This window comes from Otolemur garnettii, unplaced genomic scaffold, assembly GCF_000181295.1.
Source record: "Otolemur garnettii isolate 467f Iridium unplaced genomic scaffold, OtoGar3 scaffold00002, whole genome shotgun sequence".
In the NCBI taxonomy this organism is placed as follows: domain Eukaryota; kingdom Metazoa; phylum Chordata; class Mammalia; order Primates; family Galagidae; genus Otolemur; species Otolemur garnettii.
In genome coordinates this window covers 20632301-20639373 of record NW_003852397.1, presented here as the reverse complement: position 1 = coordinate 20639373, position 7073 = coordinate 20632301, and the positions used below count along the sequence as shown (strand labels likewise).

Sequence of the window (7073 nt, the reverse complement as noted above, 5' to 3'; positions counted from 1 at the left end):
AAGAGTCTTGAGATTGCTGTGCAGTCACTAATAGCATATGGCAAATGTCTCTTGTTTGGTTAATTTTTAATGATTTTTTTAAGGTTTCAGTTAGTATCTTCCTTACTGTCTTTTACGTATTCTAATCTAATTTTTAGTTAAAGGATAATACGTTTTCTCAGTGATATTTAAACACAGCCACGTACCGCGTCACCTACACAGAGCTCAGAGGTGCTGCTTTGCAGACCAGCATACTGGGCTCCAGTCTGTGCTTATGAAGAATGGGGAAATGCTGATGGACTGCTTGCAGAAATACTACAAATATGAAGAGGTGTGTTCACCTGCACTGAAGAAAGCAAAGGATATTTGCTATATATCAAGAGTATTTTCCTGGGCTTGTTCAATTAGTTTATTTTAAGTACAAAACCATCTTTCATCCAGGGTTGGACTACTACCATGGATGTGGTGGTTTGGGCTGAGACATTTTGAGAATTACAGAGATGCCTGAAAAGTGGCAAAGGAGGAAGGAAAGGACTTTTATTAGCCTCTAGGATAGTGTTTGACATATGGCTGGTATTACATGAATGAAAAAAATAATCACTTAAATTAAGATGTACGCTACTAGAACTTCACTGGAAAACAACCACATACATTCTGAGTTCATCATACTATCTTTATGTGAATGACTGCTCTACATTTCTGCTAAGGGAAAACAAGAGGAAAGAGAGTTAAACTGAGTTATTCTGAATAATATTTGACATTTATTGAGCTTTTTAAGATTCTGAATAGTATTGGACATTTATTGAGCTTTTTAAGATGCTGAATTAGGTACTTGACTCACAATAATCAAATGGGTCTTTGCAATAATCATCCTTGTGTTGTCATCTCGGAAGCATAGATTCAGAAAGTTTATGCAACGTAAGGTCACACAAGTGACTGAGGGTGAAGCAGGATCCCACTCGGCACTTGCCTAACTTGAATCCTATACTCTTTGACACTTTCCACACTACAACAAATTGGTGACAATATGAAGTCCTTTTTAGAGAAGTTGTTACAAATAGGGTGGCTCATGGGGGAGAGTCGCAGAGAAACAAAGAGGAATTCTACGACTTTGCAGGTTCTTTTTCCAATGTATAATTGAATTCTATGCATTGCTAGTTTGGTGACAGCTAATCCTCGCAGCTGCTTACGAAGGGTTGCCCAATTCCATCGTAAAAAGATGTGAAAACCTTTGATTCATAAATTTAGTGACAATCACAAATGTACTTGCATTTATGGATAGGCCAGTGGATATGTACAAGTGGTTTTTTTTTCCTTTGGCGCAGTTTTTGTTCATTTAAAAATAACCCTTGACACATCTCCATGTGGATTTTATTGACATAAAAATGGTTCTTTATTTTTCATCTTCTTACTTTAATGAGTAGGCTATAGGAAAATATTTCTACAATAATTAAGTTGAAGGAAACCAATTTAAAATTTAAACTATGGACTTAGTTGATCTGGAACTGGAACTTCTCAAAAGAAACACGGGTAACCAATAAATCTTTGAAAATGGGATCAACCTCTTTGACAATCAGGGAAATGACAACTGAAACAAGAGAGATTGCAGTTACACCCATCAAAGTGACAGAAGTGGAAAACTCTGACGATGTCCAGTGTTGACAAGAAAGGAGAACGATTGAAAGTTTTATACACAAATGGTGGGAGAGGACATTGGTGCAGTAAAATATATGGGAAAACAACTGATACTGTCTAGTGAAGTTGGAGGTTCCCATACCCAATTCAATTGCTGGAAAATCCCTGAATGTGCACTAGGAGATGGACATAAGAACATTCATAGGGTACCATTCATAATGGACCCAAACAGAAAGCAACCTAAATGTCTGTCAAGAGTACAGTGGCTAAATATATTGTGGTATAGTCATATAATGAAATACTATAGAGTAGTTAAAAAAATTGAATTGAAGTTTTTCTTATTAACATGATGAATGCCAGGAAAATAATACTTGATTGAATAAGCAAGTCAAAACCATATGATCCCATACTATGTGAAGTTTTATAATGCTATATATTTTTATTTATTGATATACACATAGATGGCAAACTATAAATAAAGGTGGTTACTCCTGAGGAATGGAGAAATGATTTGGAAAGAAGCACGCAGGGGAATTTTAAAGTACTGACAGCGCAAAGGTGGGGAGTAGGTGTCTTTTAATTTTCATTTGATTATAACTTTTGTGTGTGTGTGTGTGTGTAGAGACAGAGTCTCACTTTATCACCTTTGGTAGAGTGCTGTGGTGTCACACAGCTCACAGCAACCACCAATTCCTGGGCCCAGGCCATTCACTGAGACTACAGGCACCCGCCATAATACAAGGCTATTTTTTTTGTTGCAGTTTGGCTGGAGTCGGGCTTGAACCCGCCACCCTTGGTATATGGGGCTGGTGCCCTAACCACTGACCAACAGGCACCACCCTGATTAAAACTTTTATTATATGTTATACTATTCATTGGCATCAATTCAATATTTAATTAAAACAACAAATTAAAAGGATTGGATGATAATGCTTGAGCTAATTCTTTAGGATTATGACATGCAAGCAATATTTAATTGAGCAAAATTCCTTTCCCCTCTCTTTCAATTGCCATAGTTTATAATGGCGCTCTTCTAAAGTAGGAAAGCTCATACTTATGGTGCATATTGCAAGAGTATAAATGTCTTTTCTTTTTGCCAGTGGCTGGGTTTGAACCTGCCATCTCTGGTATATATGGGGTTGGCACCCTACTCCTTGAGCCACAGGCACCGCCCAAGAGTATAAATGTCTTAACACAATAATTAAGTAAATGAGGGGAGGGATATATTAACCAGTATGCATTCCAAATTGGACATGAAATTATCACATTGTACCCCATAAATGCTTTAATGTATACATGACCTACCTCTTTATGATTTAATGAAAAATAAATACATACATACATACATAAAGTAGGAAAGTTCCAGGCAAGTTGAAAATGGTAAATGTGAAAATCAGCCACAAGGTGGTATCCTGGGCTTGCATCTCATTCTGATTCTTTAACCCAAGGAATAGTATTTCCCTTTCTTTCATGTTGAGGGTCTTTTTTCTTTTAGTTTCTTTTTCCAGTATCATCAATTGTGTTTGACTTTACTTGTACATAAAATGTGATATTAGATTAAAGTTTTGGGGAAGCCATTTAAATAAATTCAATGCAACAAATATATTGGTCCAGCATATAATATTTGTCCACTCATTCCTCATTCAGTCTCTCTTGTATCCAAGTGTACATTTATTTAACCAATGTCCAGAATATTGTTATGTTTCTTTCCTGTACCAGACAGACAAGACAAAGAGGCCCTTTAGTCTCAATGGTGAACAAAATCTAATCACTATTATTTGCTTTCAGTAGCAGCGGAGACAGACAATAATCATCCAATCACAAATACAAATTATGGCTGATAAATTTCATGAAGGCGAAAGAAGAAATAGGTGGCTCGTGAAAATCTCCAATGAGATTTTTAATCAGTTGGGGATTTCAGCAGAGTGATTCATTTGTTGAGACCAAAAAAGTGAAGATGAGTTAACTAGATAAAAAGAGAAAGGAACTTTCATATAAAAGGAACACATGCAAGGGCTCGTGGCACAAGTGACCGAAGAGAATAGTAGGAGTCAAAAGAAAGCAGATGGCAACTCAGAAGTGGCAGAGAGAGGTGAAGAGAAGCCTAAGAATGGCCACGGGACAGACCTTGCATGGCATTGCAGTGAGGTTAAGGATTTTGTCTTTGCACAAAGAGTGTTAGGGAGCCATAGCAAGGAGGAGGCAGGTGCTGCAGCCACTCAATGTCTCTGCTGAGCACTGGAGAGTCAGTGCTTGGATCACTGCTGCACATATGCACCGTTCTTCCCTGAGTACTAGACGGTGGTACCACTCTGTTCACCTGTGTGTGATTAGCTTTGTGATAGTGAGGCAATCAAACAGTAATAAAATTTCAATCATGACCAAATTCATTAGATTTAAAGATTTTTCTTTGGAAAATAATAAGACCTCAAGTTCTCTGAGCTTCTTCCAGCAGAACAAGGAGACTCATGGTCAGGTTCTTGGACTTTACTCACAGTGTGGCTCCCAAACTCCAGTCTCTGCTCTACCTCAGAAGAAGAAACCAAGCCCATGTACTTCTGAGAGTCTCAGGACACCTGGGCCTCTCTGGGGTTACAGAAGAAGAGGACAAAGAACAGCAGGAAGCCATCAAACATATTGATGAGGCACAAAATGAAATGGGCAGACTTCATGAACAAATTGGTGAAGAGATTTTGAGAGTAGAACAGAACTTCGGAGTAGAACTTCGCCAACCATTTTTTCAGAAGGAGTCAAGAGTTGATCACCAAAATCCCAAATATAGGGTAACAACATTTGTCAACCATGCACAAGTGTCTGCCCTGCTCGAGGAGGAGGACAAAGAGGCATCACGTTATTTGACCAGTGTCAAAGTGACAGAATTTGAAGATATTAAGTCAGGTGACAGAATAGAGTTTTATTTTGATGAAAATCCTTACTTTGAAAATAAAGTTCTCTCCCAAGAATTTCATCTGAAAGAAAGTAGTGATCCATCTTCAAAGTCCACTGAAATCAAACGGAAGTCTGGAAAGGATTTGACAAAGTGTTCCAGTTAAACACAGAATAAAGCCAGCAGGAAAAGGCAGCATGAGGACTCAGAGAGCTTCCGTACCTGGGTTATTGGCCCTTCTGATGCAGGTGCAGATGAATTAGCAGAGGTCAGCAAGGATGATATTTGGCTGAATCCATTACAATTGTATTTGGTTGTTGATATGGATGATGAAGAAGGGGCAGGAGGAGAACAAGGGGAGGGAGGAGAAGAAGGAGAAGGAGAAGGGGAGGGAGGAGAAGAAGGAGAAGGAGAAAGGAGTAAAGAGGAAGGGGCAGGAGGAGAACAAGGGGAAGGAGGAGAAGAAGGAGAAGGAGAAAGGAGTAAAGAGGAAGGGGAAGGCGAAAGAGAAGGAGGAGGAAAGGAAGAAGGTTTAGAAGATATTGATGAAGAAGAAGATTTAGATGAAGATGCAGAAGATGAAGTAGAGGAAGGAGAGGAGGATATAGGAGAAGATGACTAACAGGACACTGATGGACTCCAACTTTTAAAAAATGTTTCTCCAGTTCCTGGTAGCAAGTTGTAGTATTTTTCCCCCTTATTGTGCTTACTTGCCCTGTTCTTCAGGTCTCATTTCTGTACACCATGGTTCTCAACGTTTGGGGAGAAATTTCTTGAGCAGAATACAATGAGAAAAAAAATCTCTACCCCTTTTTGTTCCGAATTCATTTTTATCCCTTCCTAGTTCAACAAAAACTGTATGGATTCAACACCATCGAGCTCTGTGGGAAAAGGAGAAACCTGCTCCCTTTGCTCTTGCCTGAAGCTGGAGGGTGCGGGCCCTGCCTAGCAGTGCATAGAATTCTAGCTTTCCCCTCCTTTCTCTGTCTACTGGGCTCAGTGAGTACACCGCATCTCCCTGTGAATATGGGCAGTTAGCATTTACCAATATGTATGTCTACTTTTGTTTGTTTAAAAAAAGAAAAAAAACTTTAAAAAATGGGGTTATAGGAGGTCAGCAGAGGGTGGGTTTGAGATGTTTGAGGGGGTTAAGTGGGCATTTTGACAACACGGCTTCTCCTTTGGCATGTATAATTGTGATGTTTAATGATCATCCTTGTAGTTTAAGATGACACTTTTAAAACAAATTCTTCCTTAATGATAACTTGAGCCCTGCCACTCGATGGGAGAATCAGCAGAACCTGTAGGATCATGTTTGGAAATGACATTCTCTATTGTAATTTCGTTCCGGTTCATTTTTAAATATTCTTTTGGTTTCACTGGAAAGGAAAGATGATGTTCAGTTTTAAATGTTAAAAGTGTACAAGTTGCTTTGTTATAATAAAACTAAATGTGTACACACACACACACACACACACACACACAAAGAAACATGACCCCACTGTGTTTATTTTGAATCAGACTAAACACCATTGCTTTGAAAGACAGGAAACATAAACTGAGCTGTCTTAACACAACAAAATTAAAACCCTTGGCCATCTAAAATATAAAATATATGAAAGAAAATGTTTACTTTATGGTCACATTATCTTAGAAAGCCATGTATTGGAAATCAGGTGACTTGGCTCATGTGACTGTGGGAAAGATGATCTAACTTGGCTGGACCTCAGTTTTTCTCATCTACAAAAGGAAGCACCCGTTTAGTTTATGTTCTCTTCAGTCTTAAGTTCTGTAAATTTGTGAAAATAATCATAAAAAGCAATAAATAATGTTATTAATGTAAGGTGAAGAGGATGCATACTGGGGGACAGCCTTGGTGTGAACTTGAATAAAAGTGTGTGAGTGGGAAAGCAGAAGTTGTGTGTCAGACCAAATGAGACTTACTGCCAGCCAGGCAGGGTGGCACATTCTGTAATCTCAGCTACACAGGAGGCTGAGATAGAAGGATGGCTTGAGCCTAGGAGTTCTAGGCCAGCCTGGGCAACACAGTGAGACTGTATCTCTAAATAAATAAGCAAAACGAATAAAAACAAATTAAAAACAAAATGGGGGCAATGTGAATTTTAAGACATTTTAAAGAAACTAAATTGGAATAAGCTGCACTAATGTGGTGATAGTGTACTATGTGCCAAGTCATATGAACATGATTTCGTTTAATCCTTAGTAATCCATTTTTTAAAAATGTCTGTTTTACTAATGAGAGAAAGCTTACATGGGTTCATTGATTTGTCCAAAGACACATCACTAATATATCTCAAGATGTAACCATGCTAATAGATCTCAAGACTTATCTGATTTCAGAACTTGTCCTAGTCATTGTACTGTTCATTATGCTCTTTAAAGAGCTGAGATTTTATTTTATTTTATTTTATTTGAGACAGAGCCTCAAGCTATCCCCCTGGGTAGAGTGCTGTGGCATCACAGCTCACAGCAACCTCCAACTCCTGGGCTCAAGCAAGTCTCCTGCCTCTGCCTCCCAAGTAGCTGGGACCATAGGCACCTGCCACAACGC

General features: G+C 38.7%; 1 pseudogene; it reads left to right on the top strand.

The window, feature by feature from the left end:
• Positions 1–4082: 4082 nt before the first annotated feature.
• LOC100952129 lies at positions 4083–5123 on the top strand (annotated as a pseudogene).
• Positions 5124–7073: the final 1950 nt, after the last annotated feature.